At 39.8% G+C, this 25264-nt stretch overlaps 1 protein-coding gene across 6 annotated transcripts in view; it reads left to right on the top strand.

Annotated features, from left to right (window-relative positions):
* The first annotated feature begins 15535 nt into the window (after positions 1-15535).
* Positions 15536-25264, top strand: part of LOC133482545 (galactosylgalactosylxylosylprotein 3-beta-glucuronosyltransferase 1) — a 95176-nt gene continuing 85447 nt past the window's right edge. For 2 of the 6 annotated variants that reach the window (XM_061782788.1, XM_061782787.1), the window contains exon 1: positions 15538-16392. The gene's annotated coding sequence lies outside the window, so the exon portion shown is untranslated. Of the gene's footprint in view, positions 16393-22727; positions 22825-25264 lie in introns of all 6 variants that reach the window. The other 4 variants (XM_061782790.1, XR_009789827.1, XM_061782789.1 and 1 more) reach the window with 4 other exon arrangements.

The following is a 25264-nucleotide window of genomic DNA, read 5'->3' as shown; positions in this document are numbered from 1 at the left end:
ACCCTAAATTTCCTTCCAAATGATACCGATACCGGTTCATGAATTATACTTTTTTTCAATACCAATTCCATCATACTAATTCTAACAAGAACATTTACATTACAAATTTAATACGGTAAAAATCTTGAGTTCTGTTTTTCAGTTTCAGTATTTTTCCACTCCAAGCAGTTTGTTTACATAAAAAATTAACAAATAAATCATATCCAGTGCAATAGAACAGTGGCAAATAAGTGACACTTCAGTGTCTACTGTTCATTGACATACAGAAGACCTTCTCACTTTCTCACAGTTTTTCTAAAAAAAAAAAAAAATAAACGTGTTTGTTTTCTAGCGAGACAGAGAAGCCCACTGCTGGACGATGTTGTCCCCAGCAGCAGAAAATGTGTGGATAATGCTTGTACACAGAGATACTGGGTTGCCAAGTTTGATAGCAGTGGCAGAGTGTTCCTCACATTCCATCACGAGGTCACTGGATTAGCTGAGGTAAGGGTGGATGGCAAATCTCTGTACTGCTGTATTTTATCCTGAAAATTCTTTGTGGTACTGAGTGTTCCCTCGTCCTATTTCAACTGTGATGTTTTCATCAGAAAATACTTCCTCAAGGTCAGAGAATTGGCTTCTTCGGAACAGAACAAGAAAAAAAAAGACAGTGTAGATGCCAACAAATATTTTTTTTGATTAGCCAGCTACATAGCCAGAAAATTAAGCTACTGTATACGCTAATATCTTGAAGGTCCCGTATTTTGGCTATTTAGACCTCCATAGCAGGACTCTCTAACATGGACTTTATAAAAAAGTGTCAATTTCATAAAAAAAAAACACCTTGGTTTTGTCTTTTGAGTGTCCCAAAAAGGCCCCTCTTAAAGCTACTTCTGTTTGACCCAGTTTTGTATCCGCTTTGTCCATATTTCGCTAACACTGACTCATTTTCTCTGATTGGTTGCCTGCATGTAGAAGACCCACTTGTGAGAGCACATGTTTGTTATGTTGACAGTGTTGGTTTGGGAGCAGAACGGGAAGGCGCAGGTCTTCGCTAGTGACGTAGATAAGCTCGAGAAATTCGGATGACCTGATTTCAGACCTCTCAGCAGAAAAATGTTTGGAACTCAGGAATGCGTGGACGATTTTAATTCATATTTACATGTTTACTGAGGCACCATGGAGACAATATTACATCCCAAATACTAGAAAAAGTTGGTTTGGTGAAATATGTACCATTTAGGTTAGCTTTACATGGATCCCTATTGAACTCACCATGCGTATTGGTATTAAGTTGCAATAATGTTGACAAATAATAATATACAAATATAAAAAAAATTGGTTGTTGAAATCCAAGACACGGAGTCGTCCTCATTACACTCGGATGAAGTGGAGATGGGAGGCTGAAATTTTGAATTGGGTCGCACTGACTTTGTAACATCCACGACTCGGACTTGACTTACTTTTAGTGCACGGTCAGTGCTTCATTAAATTAGTCATGTTGTCGGCCTTTTTGGATACATTGCTCCATGCAATGTCGGCATTAATTTTGCAAACGCGGAGTCACGATATAAACCTTGGTGCCATTTTTATATTTTTTTTTAACTAGTTTGCAGTAAAGATACAATTCACGACACATCGTCAACCCCGTCTGTGGGGGTACTCCAACAGCCAATAACTAGCATTGTCAGATTATTATCCGCAGCATTATTAGATACTGATGACATAATCAACCTGGCTGGCATGGTAATTTGATTGCGTACACAACCATAGTGATGATACACTTTGTAACCATAACTCGCCCTTAAGTAGGCATGACCCATACAGGTGCCAGATTCCAATTTTCCTAGTGCCTCGTCATTATTCACTATGATGATGGAATTTGGTTGAAGCATTTTCTTGCGTGTCACTTTTCTGTATTCTGACCACAGAATTTAAGCCATTTCTTGGGAGCTGCAATATCAGTAGTGGTGGACTTCTTTGTGAGCACTATTAATTGTAGCATGTGGCCTTCACTTGCATAACGCTTCTCAATGCTTCACTGCTTCATTACACGACAATTAACTTCAAATGAGAGTAAAGGTGTCACCCCATTTGGCACTTAATGATTAACAAACCTTAACGTAGTGGTATGTAGCAACTACAGCCTCAAAATAACAGCATCACAATATTTTAGTTGGTAAACTTGCTTGACCAAACATCACCTACTTTAATCCGTCCAGCCAGACAGGTCACTGTTTATGTTGTGCTTGCACTTAGAATACTGGAGACAAAGAAAAAAAGAGAGCTACTGGTATCCTGAATTTTTCTTTAAAAAGAGTAGAAGGGATAGAAATACCACCAGCCATTAGCTCACTGGCCAAATCAATGTTAACATTGCTTTTTCTTTATACCATTTATAGAGGCATCTCACCTTGTTTTCGAGTGGGAGAAATGTTTTGTCCTTAAGCTGGGTTGTCAAATTGTGTGCAATGTGATACCCTCCACCTCATGTATGATGAGTGTCAACCCTTCCAGCATTCTCCAGTCACAGGGGAGCAATATTTATTCATTTTAACAATTTTGCTGCCGGTATGACAGTTTGAACATGCAACCTATATTTTTCTAAGCAGTGGAATAATGACTCTACTACACAGCGTTTGTATTGTTTGTTGCATACTGTTTGTTCTCGGCTGCTCAATTCTCCTTCCAGTGTCCCCGACCTCTGGTTTATAATAGTGTAGACACAAAGCGATGCTACATACATCTGTGCTTTATGACTAAATAAAGGGCTGGGCTCAGCCACATGCTGATTTGCTTTACTGTACAGCATGCAGTGCTGTCTTGGCACCACTGAGATTTGAATTCATGATGTCACAAACACTCGCACGTTCACGTCCAGAGCTCCTTCACTACTTTGCTAAGCGTAACACTGACCTCAGCCTAACCTTAACAAGCCTGCTACCTAAAACTGAATAATGTACAGGGCTTTGCACCATTCCATTATTTATTTATTTATTTATTTTTAACAAAGCTGTATTGACCATATACTGGAAACTGTAACTAAAGTATGACTCAGCAGAGTCTCTATCCCTAGCAATGATGAACTGTGAACAAAAAGGAATACAATGTGGAGTGTCATATTAGTGTTTTTATGTCCATCTGTTTGTCTTTCTGGTGACAAACAGACGGAGACCGCCATTATGATTCTGGGGAAGGACAGTGCCCTTGATGTAATTCTTCCTCAAACTGTCAAAATTAATTTTTTTTACACAGCCAGATAGATCATCACCTAAATGGGTTCTACATTGACCTATGCAACACCCCACTACAAAAAAAATTTGTATACCCATTAATTTTCTGTAGTCCCACATGTGTTTTTGAAATCGTGTTATGATCCAATAAAAACCATGGTTGAATGTTTATTTTCCATAATTAGGGTTGGGCATCGAGAATCGTGAACCGATTGGAACCGGGACTAATGTTCCGGTTCTCCCGGAACCGTTCAAATTAAAGTATTTCGGTTCCCAGTTTTGATGCCTCATCTTCCAGCCGTGAAGAAGAAGTGGCGAAAAGCAACGAAGAAGAATGCGCACGATGATGTGCTTGTGCCCAATGGCAGCGGCGGCGAACAAAAGTGTGTCTTAACTTTGTTAAAATGAATGACCAGTCGCCTCAGTGCAACACTTGGAATAAGATTATATTGTGCAAAGGAGTTTTTCCTGATGTGTAGCGTCTGACGCGCGCCGAGCCTCAGCCTATACCACGTGGAGCTTCAGTCAAGTCAACTCTCAGTCAGCGGGGTGAGCGAAACAATAAATTACGTTTATGCCAACATTGAGACAGCTAACAAGGTAAACGCTTGCTTGCACTTTTGCACTGATGGTTTATAGCGTTTATTTTAGTCTTCAAACCACCGTAAATGCTGATGACTGAAAAAAAAAAAAAGAAAAAAAGCTTAACATTGGGCTAAAACTACATCACATCACACTGAATTGGGACAAAATTCACATAACGTTGTCTCACAGTATCACAAACTCTAACCTTGTGACTCATTGGTGGGTAGGGAAAGGAATCAGCGTTTTATAGCATTTGGTTCCATCCATTCAAAAAATAAAAATTAAAAACAAAAAATTAAAAACAATCACCACTGCCGTGTAAAGTTACTTTTCCTGCCAAAATGCTGAGTTCCGGTGTGTACCCTTCAAAATAAAAGGCTACAAGCTTAAAACAAGAAGTCAAGTGCACATATAAACCATTTGACATGATGAAACAGAATACAGGGGCAGCTATATAGCTTTGTTAAAATAACTATTTTAACAATGGTGTCAGTGAATCAACACTCAGTCAACTGGGTGAGTGGAACAATAAAATAAAATAGTTAAAACAGTTAAAATAACTATTTTAACAATGCTTTATTTAACTTTTAGCTGAAACATTAATTAATATTAAGTCAATTGAGTTAGTTCCACACACATTGCCTTTTAGTTCATAGGTTTGATATTGATACTGGTTATAAAGAACCTTGAGTCAAATGTTCATTTTAGACTATGCTGCAGCTGCTAAGAAAATGGATGTGCATAATTTGGGCACCCTTTATTTAAACCAAGCCAACTTTTTTGACTGAGCCCCCTAAAAGAATCGGAATCGAAAAACCGGAATTGAATTATATTGTGCTCTCATTGATTCATTCTGAAATATGTCAACTAAAAAAAAATAAATAAAGCATCAATAATGAAACACTCCATATTATATTCTATAATTTCTTGACTTCGTTGTGTGAAATGTCATTGATGTGCCCTATTTGTATTTGTATTTCTATTTGTGGTCTGATTCATCATTTGTTTAAGTGCTGAAACCAGAACAATTGAGAACTATTGATCTTACCATCAATAAAGTGGATTGAATTATCTATTTGACATTGCCATCACAGCCATCAGTTATCCTTCAAAAGAAGCTGATCCACATAAACCCACTTTTCCACTGACACGTTCACTTCTTTGAATGATATATGTATTCCTCCAGCTATGTTGTACTTAACACTACCACCCACATGCCCACAAAATCTCACAGCTAGATGACTACATTGCGAGTTAGGCTGTGCTTCAACTAAACTAGGCCTGACTCCAGAGACGGTTATGCAATATTACTGAGCAAACCATTCGGGCTCATGAGGGGATTAGTGGTGAGATTGTGGGTATATTGAATCAAGTTGTAATTATATATGCATAATTCTACATCTATCTTCATCGCCGCTGCAAATATTAGAACGCTCATCTGAGTTCATTGTCTGCAAAGAGCTGAGGTCAGAGAAAAAGCATATTGTAAAAAAAATGTTTTATTATTATTTTATATTGTTTCTTTTACTATTTGTTTTTTCTGTGCTGATTTTAAAGCAGTTGAAGATTGTCCCTTTCCTGCAGTTTCTCAGTCCGTCGCTCCACTTACTTCCTCAATTAAATCAGGCAACAACATGAATTCCCTTAAATACAACGGTGCAACATTATTATTATGCTGTATATACAGTGTGTATATATATACACACATATATACACACATATACACATATATATATATATATACACATATATATATATATACACATATATATATATATATATATATACACATATATATATATATATATACATATATATACACATATATATATATATATATATACATATATATACACACATATATATATATATATACATATATATACACATATATATATATATATATACATATATATACACATATATATATATATATATACATATATATACACACATATATATATATATATACATATATATACACACATATATATATATATATACATACATATATATATATATATACATATATATACATATATATATATATATATATATATACATATATATACACATATATATATATATATATATACATATATATACACATATATATATATATATATATACATATATATACACATATATAAACATATACATATATATACATATATATATAAACATACATATATACATATATATACATACATATATATACATACATATATATACATACATACATACATATACATACATATACACACATATATATATATACATACATATATATATATATATATACATACATATATACATATATATACATACATATATATACATACATATATATACATACATACATACATATACATACATACACACATATATATATATATATACACATATATATATATATATACATATATATAAATATATATATATACATACATATATTAAAAAAAATAATTGTTGAATTTATATTTAATAATTATATATAAAATATATATTTAACATTTTGTTTTAATATTTATATTTAAATGTAAGATTTATATTTAGATATAGATTTAACATTTAGTTTTAAGATGTATTTTTAAAGTTACATTTAAGACTTAAAGTATATCCATCCATCCATCCATTTTCTGAGCCGCTTTTCCTCACTAAGGTCGCGGGCATGCTGGAGCCTATCCCAGCTATCATCGGGCAGGAGGCGGGGTACACCCTGAACTGGTTGCCAGCCAATCGCAGGGCACATACAAACAAACAACCATTCAAACTCACATTCATGAATGGTTCTTTGGGTAGGCTCCAGCACCCCGTGATCCTGAACAGGATAAGCGGTGCTGAGAATGGATGGATGGATGGACGGGTGGAGTGCACTGGATTAACAAAAATCCACTGTAACAGTATACATAATTTGAAAAGAAAATTTTGTGGTTCTTTCACATATCACGAGAGAGAGCAAGTGTACCACAAATGCAGTCATCCATCCATTCATTTATTTTCTACACCGCTTATCTTCACTACGGTCTCGGGGTCGAACTAATTTTTCTTACCAGCCACATTGTAGTTATGTTTTCCCTCGGAGGAATGTTATGACTGTGAACCCATATAAATGTATAATGGCCTCATATTATTAGCTTTACACAACAAATTGATGGATAACTAGTTTAGAAATCAGAAGCTAGAAAAAAATTTTTGTTCAACAATTATTCAATTTCTCTTGACAAGGGCATTGCCAACAAAAAATGCTTAGAATATGTCAACATTATTAAAGGTGAAGAAAAATTGCAATTTTGGGATTTTACCAAGAAACATGAAGTCGACGCACATGATTTGCTTTTGCGGGCCGTATAAAATAATGTGGTGGGCCAGATCTGGCCCCCGGGCTTGTGCACTTGCACTTGTACCACACATTGAGAATCACTGTTGAAAACCATCATTACTTGCAAGGTTAAGTGAAATTTGGATATGAAAGAAAGGAACACAAGACAGACAGGGACAATAAGCGCAATAACTTTTAAATATTTTTTTTATATCTTCCTGGAAGGTTAGGAAAGCAAGAACTCAAAATATTGTCGCTATAGTGTAAAACAACCACGAATGGTTGTTTCTGGAGAAATAAAATCTTCCATTTAAAAAGCCAATAAGCATAACTCACGAACAACAACAGAATACATTCTTTGTGTTGACTGTGTGAATGAAGAAATGTAGAAAAGTTCAATTTAGTTGAATTCATTTAAATTAAATGGGCGATTAAAAGAATTAAGAGTGCTTGTTGTTTCCAACATTTTACACGATAGAAGTATATATATGATTGGTAACATTTACTTGTACTGTATGAATATACTGTACAGTCACAGAAAAAAACTAATAGCACACCCTTGTTTCTGTAGTTTTTTTTTCTTTATTTTTTTCTTTTCTAATGCCTGGTACAACCCAAGGTAAATGTTTTGGATAAATATAATTATGACAGGCGGCACGATGGGCGACTGGTTAGAGCGTCAGCCTCACAGTTCTGAGGACCGGGGTTCAATCCCTGGCCCCGACTGTGTTGAGTTTGCATGTTCTCCCCGTGCCTGCGTGGCTTTTCTCCGGGCACTCCGGTTTCCTCCCACATCCCAAAAACATGCATGAATTGGAGACTCTAAATTGCCCAGAGGTGTGAATGTGAGTGCAAATGGTTGTTTGTCTGTATGTGCCCTGCGATTGGCTGGCAAACAGTTCAGGCTGTACCCCGCCTCCTGCCCGATGACAGCTGGGATAGGCTCCAGCACGCCCGCGACCCTAGTGAGGAGAAGCAGTTCAGAAAATGGATGGATGGATAATTAAAAATAGCTCATAGGAGTTCAATTTAAGAGCCATATCTAGCCATTTTCCATGATTTTCTAAAGAGTAACCAAAATCACTGCGAATACAATTAAGTTTAAGCATGTCAAATTGGACATAAAATATTACGGCTATATTTTGTTGTGCTTATTGTATTCTTCAGGGAATGTACCTTAAGTACCAGGCATTAAAAAGAACAAGTAATTGAAGAAGCAAAGTAGTCTAATATTTGTTTCAGTGACTGTAGCAGCATGTGTCCACCAAATTGGCTGGCACAGGGACAGGCTCCACCTCACTCCTGACCCTAATTAGGCCAAGTGGTATAGAAAATGGATGGATGGATGGAAGAATGCCAAACCAAAGAACATTTTGTAGCAATTGTGAGCAGTTGGTTGAATCACAGACAGTTTAGTATGGCCTCAAGTACAGTAGTTCTGTGTAGGAGGAGTGAGTCTGGCATGTTTATTAGCCTGTCTGAAGCGCTTGCACGGCAATGACCTCATCATCTGATGCTGTGATTCAATATAAACACAGAGCCTCCTCAGCCTGCATGCTGAAGTTTTTAATAAGACAGCAACATTTTTTCACAATAATTAAACCATTCCATATCTTTATTTTTGAAATTGTCATCATCAAAACAAATCCAGTCAGTGGTGGTATGGTGGTATTTACTCCTGTGACTTCTGCCCCCTCCCCCCTCCCCCCTTTTGGCTGTACCCCATCCTTTTAGCTTCAGTACATCATTTAACTTCAGCTCCGACTTTTGGCCATAATGTCGTATTTTGGTTGTAGCCCGAAGCCTTGTCTTTTCACCTTTCCTACACTCCCTTCAGCTGTAACCCGCCCTTTTAGCTACAGCTTGTCCTTTTGTTTTTAGCCCCTTGAAGTCTTTCTTTTAGGTTTTAGTTTATTATGATTAACCAAACTGCATACAAACCAGAATCTGCAGCAAAGTTTCTATGGCAACTCCACTAGGTCAAACATTGTTGGCTATAGCACATTCATTTGGCTTAAGCAACTCCGTTTGTCAACAGTGCCCTCCTTTACACACCTAATATCCAGCTCAGCCAAGAAAGTAATGAAGTCATTTGACATCTCGTAATTGCCATATAAACTCATGATACTGACGTGATGCCGTGTTTGAGAAAGTTATGTCAAAATGTCTTGTTTGCCCCCAATTGGGACAGTCTTAGAGCCACACACCCATTGGACATTTGACATAACGTCCGTCATAACAGTGAAGCAAATTTAATGATATGCTCGTTTTTCTCAGCTGTGCTACACCCATTAGACAGAATATTAAAAAAAGACTTCTGCATCTATGAGACATAGCACCCTCGATGTTTCAGAGGGGCATTTCAGAAAGTACGTTATGTGAAAACTCAAAGGAAGTAAACCCTGAGATGAGGGAAAGTCTGATTTATCCGTTGCAGGGAGCTGAGTAAGACGAATTTTCAAGTCAGTCACCATGGTAACAGACTCTGTGAACCTAACCTGCTCGATAGCAGGTTTTGTATACTAAACTCTGATTTTCTACCACTCTCCTCTTTGTTTTGAACTGTAATAGTGTTATTACGTTATTGGCCTCCTGGTAAAAAAAAAATAAAAAATGATGGCCATAATGAAATCATATACTAATATCACTTCATTTAACTTTATATTTTGGGATATAACTGGGAAAATCCATACTCTGTCTGTATATATGGTTCCATTGACGATGTCTTTTTGTTATGGCCGTGCATGCGCTTAGCTCAAGATGAGCGCACTCAGACATAATCAAACTAATTCTGATCAGCTGTTCTGGTCAGGTCTGCTCAAAGTTTTCGAGTTCAGCGGAAGTTAACTTAGAACTCAAGTTTAGCTCAAGAGTGTGTTCGACCCGCATGCTGGAATACCTTCCTGGTCATCAAATAATTCTTATAATTCAGAGGTCATAGGCTGCTTTTGTATTTTGGATGAATAATACGATTTAATCTCATTTCTGCAGCCGCCATCCAATTGTGATTGTAGATCAGCCATTCATTTGTCATGAGGAAGTCGGGGCCAAAGCATTCACACTATCCATCAGTCCCAGCTACTGTCTATATAGGAGGTCACCAGGCAACAGACTCACCTCCGAGTAATGATATAGCCCAAGGCCATGGACGTAGTAGCGGGCCCTTAATGGAATGGCCACCTGCCCATGTATCAGTTTAATGTTCTTTATAGCCACCTCGTACAAGCTTGTGTTATCCATCCACGGCAGGCGGTGTTTTAGTGGAGGCGTCTGCTTCATGAGTCAGACAAGGGAGAAGTCATACGTACCATCATGTCACAGCATTGAAAGCAAAACAGAATTCTTTGTTCACTAAAAACAGAAGAGGGTGTAGAAATGAAGTTAAACAATATTTTGTTGCACTGCCCCAAACGTAAAGTTTGCGCAGTCAAGTCATGGCTTTAATTTGGGCCTTACAAGGTAAGCATTTTGATTGTTGTCTTAGATTTTCTCTCAGAGAAGACTTGCCCGTCCAGTGTGAATTTCAATTTAGCAATTTGAAAATTGTACAATCCATGTTTCTTTTTCTCCTTTTTGTTGCACCTTAGGGAAGTCATATGCAACACAGGTTTTTGAGCTCCCCTTTTGCACAACTGTCTTGCACCTCCTCCTTCTCGTTAGTTATCAGGCGGCAGGTGGGAAACACTACTGTGTTTGTGTTTCTTCACAAGCATACACACACAAATATGCACACAATGGTATTCTCTCTTGAGCATTTTAGAGACTCCTGCAAGCTGCAACCACAATAATAGATATACATATTGTTAACTTAGTCAAACAAGACTGAAAATTATGATTTTTTCTTAATGCAGAACTTTTGATAAAAAATTGAATTTTGGTCATTTTGATTGGCTTGTACATGCATACCTCCTTGCATGATTGTGGCTGTATATTAATGCAAACTTCTAGTTAAGCCATGAATCCAGTCAGAGTGACATGCATTTATATATCAGATATCATCATTTTCTACATTGTGCAAATAACTTTGACTGGGTTGAGCTCTCTTCATAGTCTGTCAGGACATCAGATATGAAGATGACCACTAAGGCCGCTCTATCACGTTCACCTCCAGAGGCAATCTGGAAACTTCTGTTCCATTGCCCTCTGTTTGAGTGTGCATATGACCGTGATTTAATTCTGTTTAGGGCCACTCGTGTTTTCATGTGTGCAGTAATGCAGATGTTCCTGCTTCTAAGGCTTTACACGATCAGGATTTTTGGGGCCGATCACCGATCAGCGAGTTTAAAAAAAACGATAACCGATCCGATCACAAGATGGAGCAATGTATCTATTTAAATGACTTGTTCATTTACTGTATATACTTGTGTACTGTATACTGACTATCTTCAAAAGTATTCTCTAGTCAGGTCATGTATTGTCATCAGTCAGGGTAAATAACATGACAAAATGACAGAAATAATGGGTGCCAACTTACTGTAATTAAATTACTTTAATTATTGTAATACTTATAATTACTTTATTGTAATTTAATTACTTCACACACACCGAAACTTTAGAGCATGATTCAACAGAATGCAGGCGTGTTTACATACAACCTTTAGTGCGAGCACTAGCTTGCTAGGCGACAAAATGTTTTGTTGCCTGCTTGCGAGCCGTATCATATTAAAAGTATGTGAACATACCTCAAGGAAACCTTGAATGAACATCCTTTGCTGAGCAATGGTGACCAAAACCGCACATTTCCCCCCATTTTGTTCTTATAATACACTCTGCACGATCCATTGTTGTTGTCGTCGCCATGGTAAGAAGTGTCTCTGGTCGCATTTCAGTTAACAAGATAAAGCCCAGTGATCGTAAAAGACGGGATGCGGTGGTTTCGGAGCACATGTTTTATGGCAGTAGTCTGACATAGTGCAATTGTGAAAGACCAAATTTGTCTTGTAGTCTGAGCCAGGCATTACGTGTTGTCTGTTTCAGATGGGTTGTCTGTCCCACACCACAGACATGTTTTAAAAAATATATATATATTGGTGCTCAGATATTTACAGTTCTATGTCAAAAGGCACACGATAAGGCTAAAAAATAAACTAGCTTTTGGATTCAAATATACTGTGCACGACGACGACACGAAGTAAATGTCTTTTGCGGATCGGCGAGTTATGACATTAAAGCCATATTTTGAAGTTGTTACAAATCTCCCATGTTGCTTTAAAAGTGATGGATGTGTTTGCTTCCACTTAATGTGCTAAAACCAAATATGACCAGTAGATGTAATAATTTTTTGCCTCATATATTAAAAGTAAAAACTCATTATATATTTTCAGCACTGAGCACAAACTTATGAAAGCTTAAAAAAGTAGTGTTGGCTATAAGTATCACATTCTGATTCATCCCCATCCAGCACCAGCTCATGCGTGTTTTTTCCCCCCAGTGATGAAGCCTCTATGATACAGCCGCCTGATTTAGTAGATCGTTCCATCAAATATCCGCGTGACACCCTCACACCTTTTGATTTAGCAGCTCGAGTAATGAGAGTCCAAGCCGGCTGACTGACCAAAGCTCAAAATACTGCACGACACTTTGCAGCGAAATGTTGCAGGCAGGCGTTAAAATCTTCTGAGAGCTTTTCTTGTTGTCTAGACTGGCATCATCATATCAGTTAGTGGCTACATGCTTTTAAGCTGTAGTTTTAAATGTTGAACAAAAAGCTGTGATTTTCTAAGAAATATCTCAACATGTGGAAGAAATTTAAAAAAAAAGAAAAAAAAAAGTTCAAATATTACCAAAAATGTGTAGCTGCATTAAAATGAAGACTGTTGAGGATTTTGTCAAGTTTCACGTTAGTACTTTGTAACTTTTGAACACAATCATCAGTATGAACACTTCAATGTGATAGTGCAAAGCGTTGTCTGTTCTTTAGAAAGAACTACACACATTGAAATGGCATCTTATGATAATTGGAAGTGTTTTAACAAATACGATATTGCCTGACAGCACGGTGAAAGCGGGGTTAGTACTTTCGCCTCGCAGTCCTGGGAATTTCATTCTCAGCTGCGGCCTTATTGCGTGAAGTTTGCGTGTTCTGTTCTGTTCTGAGTGCTGCGGCCTCTTCCTACATTCCAAAAACATACACGTTGAGTTAAATGAAGACTCTAAATTATCCATCGGTGTAAATGTGAGTGTGAATGATTGTTTATTTATATGTGTCCTGTGATTGGGTGGTGACCACTCTGGGGTGTACCCTGCCTTGCTCTATATCCTGTGTTCGCACGTGATTTGATGCTTAGTGGATACACTGGGCAGCGGGAGCATGTGTTGCTTTTCAGTGGTTGCAGATGTGTGGTTTGCTCACGCAATGATAACGTTCGACCCCACGCTATGTTAAGCTGGGGTCAGTTGGGCCTGCAGAGTGGGGTGCAGGCATGTCCAATCAACCCACAGTGTTTTTTGGCAACATTTTTAAATGTTTGTTATATGTTTCATACTACAGTATTATCATCTGTATACTGTACAATTAGTCAAGGAATGATAGGCAATTTTGGCTAACTTGAAACAATTTATATTATTCAGTACATGACAAAATGCAGTTTTTGCTGACAAACAAAGTAAAGAGAGATATTTGAGAAAGAAACAAGTATGAGGCTTGAGTGTAGTCAGTGAAAATGAACTTGAATTGCTTTCAAAAGTATGATGAGCCACAGTTTACAATTCATGATTTAACAAGGGGGGCAATTACTTTTTGACACATGGCCAGGTAGCTTTCAACAGTATTGTTGGTCTTAATAAATAAAATCACCGTTTAAAAACTGCATTTTATGTTTACTTGGGTTATCTTTTTCTTATATTTACATTTGTGTGATGATTTTAAACATTAATAAGGGGAAACTATGCAAAAAATAAGAATTTGAAAAGGGGCCAATACTTTTTCATAGCACTGTAGCTATACATAGATAGAGAGAGATAGGAATCTATATAGATATACAGTATATCTATAGTATCTATAAATATACCTCTTTCTATGATTTCGGTCTATCTAATAAAAAAGTAGATTATTTTTGTACAGCATCATTAAGAAAAAAATATTACAATATTTTGACTTGTTTTTGCAGCATTACCACTTCATGATGCCTGTTTATCACGAATACAAAATACAGTATAATCTTAAATACATCAGATATCCAGTGCTTGAAACTCAAGAGGTCTGTGTGTGTCTTTTTCTTTTTTACATGCGATGCACACCTTCACTGCTACAGTCTTATTTTCCCTTGTGTAGCGTCCAGGGCTGGTAATGTCCCCCCACCTTTATGTTCCAATCCCCGAGCTGCCAGGAGTGCCAATTCTGCTCTGTTAGCTCACAGGAGGTGAGCTGGCCAAGAGGATGCTTCTGCCCCTCCGACCAGACGCTGTCTCACCTCCGCTGCTGACAGGCGCTATATTCAGTGACGCCTGAATGAGATGTTTTATGGGATGGAAGTGTGGTGAATTGGCATTTAGGCTAGTCGCTCTCTATCATTGCGGCCACAGTCGTATATGGGACATTCACTGGTTAGCCACGGGGACTTAAATTTCTTAAAATGTTGTATAGGTATTTTTAATGTTGAAAAGAGCAGGATCTTGTGAGGTAAAGGTAAAGGTAAAGGTAAACTGTTTGCTGCAGTTGCTAATCAGGAAAGGGACCATTTAGGTAACTTCAGGGGGTGGACATAGACCTCAAAATGAGGCAGTAAAACCAAAACACCTCAACAAAGAATTATAAGATCCATCCATCCATTTTCTGAGCCGCTTCTCCTCACTAGGGTCGCGGGCGTGCTGGAGCCTATCCCAGCTGTCATCGGGCAGGAGGCGGCGTACACCCTGAACTGGTTGCCAGCCAATCGCAGGGCACATACAAACAAACAAACAACCATTCGCACTCACAGTCATGCCTACGGGGAATTTAGAGTCTCCAATTAATGCATGTTTTTGGGATGTGGGAGGAAACCGGAGTGACCGGAGAAAACCCACGCAGGCACGGGGATAACATGCAAACTCCACACAGGCAGGGCCGGGGATTTAACCCCGCTCCTCAGAACTGGGAGGCTGACGCTCTAACCAGTCGGCCACCGTGCCGCCAAAATTATAAGATCATTGTCGTTAAATGCATTCACATTTCGTAGAAATTTACATGTTAATGGGCTACTATTTGACTCCAATAATTGTCTGTTGTATAAAAAATGTCTGTTGTATAAAAAATAAATGCCTTGCAATGGGCATGTCATTTTTTGTTTTTGATTTTATTTTGTCACATTAAATTGTGCAGGTGTACTGAATGTTTTGGCACCAAATGCAAAATGTCCCTCATCCCACCCAATCCCTGACGCACGCGTGCGTGCAGTTGTGCAGCCATCCCAGCATGTGGGAATGCTTTATGCATGATACATTTATCACCCGTCCAGCATTAACACACCCCACTGCCAAAATAACATTCTGTGGTATACGGTAATACAATTATAGTGTTCTAGCTGTTCTCTTAAGATAACTTCAATCAGGGGTGTGGGACTCTCTCGTTGTCGACAGCATGCATAGACAAACATCTTAACACAGAGAAACCAGGAATGATGCGATTTTAGCACATTTTACCCAGACTACCTTTTTGCGTTTTCCCAATTGCCTTCTTTTTCTTCCTCTCTGTTCTCTCACATTCTCTTGATTTCCCTCTTCTCTTTCCCTCCTCAGAGCGGCAACCGACCCTATTCTGAGGATTTAATGGTACATGCCATTAGAAAGCCCATCTCTAGAAGGGAGGAGGAGAAAGAGGGGTGGTCTCAGTCTCAGCTAAGAGGCTACTTTAGTCCCCCCCCCCTCACCACCCTTCCTTTAGCATAAGCACATTCACATATGCCTTCACACGCGTAGAGCCGCATCAGCCGTCTCGACAGAGTGGTCGGTTTCAGTGTGGACCAGCCGGTAGCAGAGAGGCAGAGGGGAACAAAAGCAAAAGGGAGGGAGGAATAGAAAGAAAGGGTGTGAAGCCGCTGAATAAAACACTCCTGAAGAGGAAAAAAGGAAGAGGAAGAAAAAACATCCTGGGAGTTCTAAAGGGGAAAAAACATCTCCATAATGAGGATGAGAGAATAAAAGAAAAGGATGGTTTGAATGCAGAAGGAAGAAGAAGAGGGACCAAAACAAAGCATGGACAAAACCAGGAATTCTGGAATGAATGGGAGTCCTGCTTGCCTGCCGCACGCACACACGTACTGGGAATAGCAGTCGTTCACTGAAGTCGCTGAAAAGGTAAAGAAAAAATAAACAATTTATCTTCCTGTTTCCTCTGTCTGATGTCCCACTTGAAAGGATGCAAAGGAGCTTTGGCAGACATGAGCCAATTTCCATGCTGATCAGGCGACGAGGAGGAGATTGCCATCTTTGTCCCCGTGGTTGCGGTTGTGCACGACACAGGGGGAAGAGTACGAGCGGGAGACGGAGAGGGAAGCTGTATTGCATGCGTGCCAGCTGCAGGGAGGGCTTTGGGAAGTGCTTGCAAGAAGAAGAAGAGTCTTGATGAGAAAGACGGGGCGATAATCCTCGGGATGAGCATGCTGAGAGAGCAATTGTGGCGATTTGCTCTTAACTGAGCAGCTGAGCAGAGGCACATAAGGTCTGCTTATTTCGGATTGTGTGAGCTAAGATGATGAATCCACAGTCCAATATCTAGACAGGATAGAAGTTTAATCTGGTGAGAAGGCTGCACAGATCGCGGGGAGTTTTCCCAAGCTCAAAGCCTGACAGACCCACTTTCACTTGTGACCCAAGGGAGCACCGCGCAACCTTTTTCTCGCTTAACAACTTGTCTGTAGAGGCAAACAAAAACAGGTACAGAAAAGGGGAAGCTTGAGTGGGCTGTACGATTGCTTTTCTGACATCTGCCCAGGAAGAACCTTGACCATTTGCGATAAGATTTGTGATAGACTCGGTAGCCTTTAAAAGCATATTGTCAACTATATTCTGCCATATGACATCATCCAGTCTGCTAGGAAAAAGTAGAGCATACAGTAAAAAGTACAGAATTGATAAAGTCGGGTGCAGTCTATTATGGTTCTCTGAATTATCTTTTCGGATTTTGAAACCGTTTTAGAAATAGAAATGAGCCTTTCTAGGGTCAAACTCACCTCCTTTTTTTTTTTTTGTCACCATTCTGTAACCCTAACCCTAAAAACAAAATTACGTTTGATCTTAACATGTGTGAAGAGAGTTTTATTCTTCTATCAACACCATGAGACCAGTCCCAAGTGTTGCAAAAAAGCTGCACAAAAAACCATAACACTTATCCCCACTAGGGTCGCGGGCGTGCTGGAGCCTATCCCAGTTGACTCTGGCGAGAGGCGGGGTACACCCTGAACTGGTCACCAGCCAATCGCAGGGCACATATAAACAAACAACCATTCACACTCACATTCACACCTACGGACAATTTAGAGTCTTCAATTAACCTACCATCATGTTTTTGGGATGTGGGAGGAAATCGCAGTACCCAGAGAAATCCCAAAGCAGGCACGGGGACAACATGCAAACTCCAGTCCCTAACTGTAAGGCAAGTTCTAATCATACTTTGCATTTTTATTTAAACGCTTAAGATACTTAGCATCTCTCCCACAATGTTATTCCTCGCTCCTACAGCGTCCTTTGCAATAAACTAAGCAAATGAGGCTATGATGTCATCTCGCGACTTCTACAGACTTTTAGGACAGCCAATAGCTACTTTCCGTACTGAGGAGTTGGCAATATGGCTGGTTGCCAGCCATTTACTGGGAGATTGTAAGTTGATGGTCCTTCACGGGAAAACCTCTTGTCACTGAGGTGAGGGTACTCTCAAAGGTACTAGTTTTTGTACCCTTGACTTATATGGTGGGCAACATGGTGCTTAGCACATCTATCTCAAGGTCAAGGGTTCTGCGTTCTAATTGTTGCTTGGGCTGTTGCTCTGTGTGTGTGTGATTGTATGTTTCCCCTGTGCACATTTCTAAAACGTGTTAGGCCCACCGGACACTGTTCGATGCGGTCAAACCCGATTGGACCGGCCCATCACAAAAAAATTATAGTTGGCAACTATCCCCCCTGAACCCTGAGTGATTGGATATTTGGATGCCCTGAACACTTGCATAGGCTTTTGATGCTCCACATACAGTTTATTGTATTTTATCACATTTATTAAACCATAAAAAGATCTATTAATAGTTAAGGAAAAAGTGTGTTGCTAAAGAGAAAGGATGTGAGCTAGAATTAAAGCAAGAGTGTGGATATTTTAAAAGAAGCTTATGTGCAATTTGAATGGCTGTAACCTGTGATGTTGCGACACCCTGCATCGGCAATTACAGTTTCCACCAGTGACCCTGGTCAGGATAAGGGGACGAAAATGGATGGACATCTATGGCTTACTAACATAGCTGTATCTTTTTGGTCCTGGAAAATGTATAAACAGGAATCCAATAAGTATTCCTATGGGGTAGATTATTGTAGATTGTAGAGAGGTTTCTTGAGGGACATATTGTAACAGGCCTCCCAAGATGATGTATTTCTGACTGTAACAGAGCAAGCAAGCTCCAAGAGCTTCTCTATTATTGTAGTCCATCCACGTGCAAGCTGTACAAATATTTATTTACCTGTGTCATCATGTGTATTTTTGCAGTGAGCTAAGGCATTTAGTGCCATAGGAAAAGCTTGCATGGTGTGAATATGGTGCCAAAGGTCTGAACTCCAGTTTTAAATCCTTAGTCATGTCAGTATGCATCAGTCCAACCGGCTGGAAGCTCTGACTGGTCCAGTCGCAGGCAGCTGACACCCAGCATGACATCAGGCAGACTGGGTAAAACATGCAGTGATTTCTTTTTCTTTCACTTTATGTGACACAGAGACCAGTACTCATTGGCCTCTTTATTAATGCAACACAATAAATTCATTCAACATAATAATGTTCAGTTAATCTCATTTTAGAAATAATTATACAGTGTGCAATGCGGGAGCTATTTCAATCCAGTAGCTGTCACTTACACACTGCGCGGTGGTTTGAACCCTTCAGTGGTGTCTCCTCATTCAATCCATTCTATGAAATACCCGTCTGTGAATTCCTTTACATACCCAACAAATGCAACTGCTACTGTTTCACTCTGCTTCTCATTTGTCTGATACAGTAAAATATCAGGGCTGTTCCTCCTGTTCTATATCTTCCATGCAGTGAAAGGAGTCTGTGTACTGTATATAAAATACTTTATGTGTGTGCATGCGTTGCCCCCAGCTGTTTGCAACACTGGTGTCAGCATGCTCCTATGGCACTGCACTCTTTGACCGTGCATATATTTAGTTTCTGCTCAGTGTCCACGTCACTTATGGAAGCGGACAGTTCGTCATGTCAACTGAGCTCATAGCTGAAGGGATTCAAATACATAACGTGAGTCTGTAGTTATTGTACATACAAGAGAACAAAATGGAATTTTGAACATTTCATAAATTAATGACTTAGCAAAATTAAATTCAACATTTTTTGACATGACAGAATCCTATGAAAATTGTAGGGAGTAATACCCAATTAGGGAATGACCTACCTCCAGTTTTGCTTTGTGTCAAATAAAATCACAATCAGCAGGATTCTTGTTTTAACCTCAAGCAAAGATAAAGATGGTTGAAAAGTTGTAACTGATCAAAAGCTTAAAAAGGGACAGTTTTGAACTTCCATATTTTACTATTTGTACAACATAATTATACACTGCAACACATGGTGCCGTTCAGGTATTGAGCAGCATGTTGTCATGCATGTATGACACACAAGCACACACACACACACACACACACACACACACACAAACACAACTCATCAGTGATAGCTCGGCAGCATTTCACACATCATTGCGCAGTGTAATAACATGTATGAAGTCTGACAAGAAGGTGGGATTAGGCTCTGTGCAAATGTTTGGGTGGCTAATAACAAGACCGTGGAGGTTTGACGCAAGGGGACAGCATGTGGGCGCCTGTAAGGTAAGCTCACCTGCACAGAGAGAAAAAGGCCGCAGTGGAGGCTGCAGAGGCTAAAAATGAAAGTGGTGGACGCTCAACATCTCTAAATATAAAATAGAGCCTCCTCTGCAAACGAGGTGTTAGTGGCTCGAGTTTCACTGGTAACAAGAACAATTGCTTTTAACAATGAAGACACTGTTTTCTCACTAAAATCGCCCACATTAGCTTCATGCACAGTGTATGAATTGTTTGACTGAAAGAAGGATTTTGAACCCAAGTCATGTGTAAATAATAACCTTGTAGTAAAATTGTTGTACCTTGTGGGGTTGCAGTCCATTGGACGCTATACGCGGTTCTGGCTGCAGGTTAGCACAGACACTATAAATTAGAGGCGGAAATCATGGAGTAATTTGAAAAAGAATATTTCGCCATGATAGCGATAATATTACCATACGTGTCTGTAAAAGTAAAAGAAAAACATTTATTAAAAAAGAAAACTGTAGAGACACATACAACTTTGCTTGAATATAAAATAATAATAATATTTCCATAATTGCATAGTACAGTGATGTTTGTTTTAATCGATTCATCTGTCAGTTCATTTGTTTTCATTTTTTTTCCCAATTAATCGATGTCCCTTGTCCCTTTAGGGGTCGCCACAGCGCGTCATCCTTTTCCATGTAAGCCTCCATCTCCTGCATCCTCCTCTCGAACACCAACTGCCCTCATGTCTTCCCTCACGACATCCATCAACCTTCTCTTTGGTCTTCCTCTAGCTCTCTTGCCTGGCAGCTCCATCCTCATCATCTTTCTACCAATATACTCTCTATTTCTCCTCTGGACGTGTCCAAACCATCGAAATCTGCTCTCTCTAACTTTGTCTCCAAAACATCGAGCCTTGGCTGTCCCTCTGATGAACTCATTTCTAATTTTATCCAACCTGGTCACTCTGAGAGCGAACCTCAACATCTTCATTTCCACTACCTCCAGCTCTGCTTCCTGTTGTCTCTTCAGTGCCACTGTCTCTAATCCGTACATCATGGCTGGCCTCACCACTGTTTTATAAACTTTGCCCTTCATCCTAGCAGAGACTCTTCTGTCACATAACACACCTGACACCTTCCTCCACCCGCTCCAACCTGCTTGGACCCGTTTCTTCACTTCTTGACCACCCTCACCATTGCTCTGGACGGTTGACCCCAAGTATTTAAAGTCCTCCACCCTTGCCATCTCTTCTCCCTGTAGCCTCACTCTTACCCTGCCCCCCCTCTCATTCATGCACATATATTCTGTTTTACTTCGGCTAATCTTCATTCCTCTGCTTTCCAGTGCATGCCTCCATCTTTCTAACTGTTCCTCCAGCTGCTCCCTGCTTTCACTGCAGATCACAATGTCATCTGCAAACATCATGGTCCACGGGGAATCCAGTCTAACCTCATCTGTCAGCCTATCCATCACCATTGCAAACAGGAAGGGGCTCAGGGCTGATCCCTGATGCAGTCCCACCTCTACCTTAAATTCGTCTGTCACACCTACAGCACACCTCACCACTGTTCTGCTGCCCTCGTACATGTCCTGTATTATTCTAACATACTTCTGCCACTCCAGCCTTCCGCATGCAGTACCACAGTTCCTCTCTGGGTACACCAAATGTCCTCCTCTCCTTTTCTGCCAGAAGATGCAGCTAGTACTCTCCTGCCTGCCTCTCTGATCACCTTGGCTGCAGTGGTCCAGTCTTCTGGAAGCTCCTCCTGTCTCACCTCTTCCCGAAAAGCTGCACAACACTCGTCCTGTCTCAGCTTCCACCAAATAGTTCTCTACTCTGCCTTTGTCTTCCTAATCTTCCTCCCCACCACCAGAGTAATCTTCCACACCACCATCCTATGCTGTCTAGCCACACTCTCCCCTACCACTACCTTACAGTCAGTAACCTCCTTCAGATTACATCGTCTGCACAAGATGTAATCCACCTGCGTGCTTCTACCTCAGCTCTTGTAGGTCACCCTATGTTCCTGCCTCTTCTGGAAAAAAGTGTTCACTACAGCCATTTGCATCCTTTTTGCAATGTCTACCACCATCTGTCCCTCCAAGTTCCTTTCCTGGATGGCGTACTTACCCATCACTTTTTCATCACCCCTATTTCCTTCACCAACATGTCCATTACAATCTGCACCAATCATGACTCTCTCTGTGTCTGGGATGCTCAGAACTACTTCGTCTAGCTCCTTCCAGAATTTCTCTTTCACCTCTAGGTCACATCCTACCTGTGGGGCATAGCCACTAATCACATTCTACATAACACCCTCAATTTCAAGTTTCAGCCTCATCACTGGATCTGATACTCTTTTCACCTCCAAGACATTCTTAGCCAACTCTTCTTTTAAAATAACCCCGACTCCATTTCTCTTCCCATCTACACCATGGTAAAATAATTTAAACCCTGCCCCTAAACTTCTAGCTTTACTGCCTTTCCACCCGGTCTCCTGGACACACAATATAGCAACCTTTCTCCTAATCATCATGTCAACCAACTCCCGAGATTTTCCTGTCATAGTCCCAACATTCAAAGTCCCCACATTCAGTTCTATCCTCTGTGCTTTCCTCTTCTCTTTCTGCCGAAGAACCCCCACCTCATCTTCTTCGACTTCGACCCACAGTAGCCGTCAACCTGCAGGGCGCCGGTGGCGGATGTTGTTAACCCGGGCCACGACCGATCCGGTATGGAATTCTTTGGATGAATGCTCATATTTGTTTGGCAAAGTTTGAATCCGGATGCCTTTCCTTACGCAACCCTCTGCATTTATCCGGGCTTCGGACCGGCCTACAGTTTGCACTGGCTTATGCCCCCCATAGTGATGCATTAGAAAATGGTCAATTGTAATTATAATAATTGTTTTGCAAATGTCTTATTTTGTTAAAACACAAAGATAATCAGTCAACTTCCAGCCATCCATTCATTTTCTGAGCCGTTTCTCCTCACTAGGGTCGCGGGCGTGCTGGAGCCTATCCCAGCTCTCATCGGGCAGGAGGCGGGGTACACCCTGAACTGGTTACCATCCAATCGCAGAACTATTATTTATTGCTTTATTATTATGATAAATGTAATAAAAAATATTTACTGACGAGAGGCTGAAATTCTGAGGATTTGGGCAATTTTAAGGTCTCTAAACGATTAATGGATTATCAAAAATCATTATCGTTTAATTTGATAATCGATTAGTCATTGATTAATTGATTAAATATTACACCTTTAGATACAACATCGGGATATTAATATGTTGTCCTGCTCCTCCAGTGCTATTAGAAAAACGTGTGTGTGGGCTAGGCAAAGCCTTCCCCCTGGCAGCTTTTGTCCCTCTGGGGAGTGCGGGTGTTTGCCTGAGGTGCACCACAGCCGCGTGACCGGCAAGGCTGAATAATAAGATGCAGGATTTTTCCAAACTCCTGCGGCACATGAATTTATCAACATTTGTTTCAGCAAGCTTACAAAGGCTGCCATCAAGAGTAAAGGAAAGGACAGGAAAGGTGATGAGTCAGATATGAGGAAGAGTCATCGCAGTCGACACCATTACAATCACAAGAGTGAGGTGACACGAGTCAGATTGAACTTAGATTTGTTTCCTCGCTCTACTTTTCCGAGCAAGCTGATGAATAATGCAAGACAAAATGTGAATGCATTTTCACCTCCACCAAGTGTGACACTATATCAGCATGAGGCTGAAAGTTTGATTTATTGATAGTTGGTTACTAGTTAGTTATCAGACAAAAAACTACAGAACCAATTATTAAAAAATGTTTGTTGAGTGGTAGAAACCATTACATTATTTGGTGGAGATTGACACTGTAGTCTGCTTGCATTGGGGCCAAGTAGGGCGGTGACCCACCAGACCCAGTAAAATCCAGTGGATTAAGGTTTGTGTTGGGCAGTTGGCACCATCTGTGTAGTGTGCATTACCACCACGGACAAGACTGGCATACAACATGACTGACAAGCATGTTACGATTTTCAAACTGCGCTTGTCATGCATATACTGCATCTTTGGTGCCTGACTGGATGACTGCAACACTACTGAGTGCGATTGTAGTGCAAGGCTGGAGGCTATGTACTGATGACTATTTATGCATTTGTTTTTGTTTAAATTTGTTTTGCAAACATTTAATCAATTTCCATACAACTAACCAAGAAAGACCTTGTCACAATTTGGTGTAGATAAAGCTGCAGCTGGAGGATTTTATTTTTACCCTCAAATATTATAGACCACTAGCGCAAGTAGGGCTGTGACTCACCAGATCCAACTGATACAGCTGCGGTATGCTGTATGCTTGTAGCGTATGGATGTTGGCAATTGTGAATTACGGCCAATTCAGGACTGAAGTGGAAATGTATGGTCTATCACATCAAACTAGTTTATCAATCAAACCAGTAACAGGAACATGTTTGGGATTTGCCAGCCTTGGTAGATCTCTGGTCTCACCTCCACCCGGCATAAATAATGAATGACAATAATAATTTAAAAAATTGTATAGTGATAGCGAAGGACACAAGATGGGATGTTATGTATTGATAATACATAAAAAGAGCACAAAAAAACACTACATTTTCACATGGGCCAAGAAATGACTCGTAACATTTTGGTGCAGATTAGAATGGAGGTGCTGATCAAGGAATTCATTTTCAGTTTTTGCTCTTAAAGTCCGCTTATGCTGGGGCCAAGCAGAGCAGTGACCCACCAGATCAAACAGATGTGCTGTGGTACAAAAAAAAAAGAAAAGAAAAAGACTGCTGCGTGTAGAACTGTAGTTTGCAAACGCTTTTGACTGCCCCCTCCAGGACTGAAGGGCCCAATATTATTTTGTTATCAGGTTAAGTTCTTTCTTTTTGGTTTAGTTTTAAGTACTGAAAAACACAATTATATACTTACAAATTATGTCTCATTCTTATTCCTGTCATTTGTGTCAAGGTAAGAAACACATGTATCCTGTATTTGCCGCTGACGCTTCTATTGCTGTTTACAAATTAAGTCACTAATGTAAAACAATCCATATAAGCCCCCTGTCCCTTTATTCTTAGTTATTTTTTTCAACATAATCTCATTATGTGTATTTGTACTTGGCCATGCACCCTCAGGCAAGTGCTGCTGTCTGGGAAATAGGAGGT

The sequence above is a fragment of the Phyllopteryx taeniolatus genome, chromosome 8, assembly GCF_024500385.1.
Source record: "Phyllopteryx taeniolatus isolate TA_2022b chromosome 8, UOR_Ptae_1.2, whole genome shotgun sequence".
Classification (NCBI taxonomy): Eukaryota; Metazoa; Chordata; class Actinopteri; order Syngnathiformes; family Syngnathidae; genus Phyllopteryx; species Phyllopteryx taeniolatus.
Note: the sequence above shows the minus strand (reverse complement) of the source record. Positions and strands in the feature narration are given on the sequence as shown.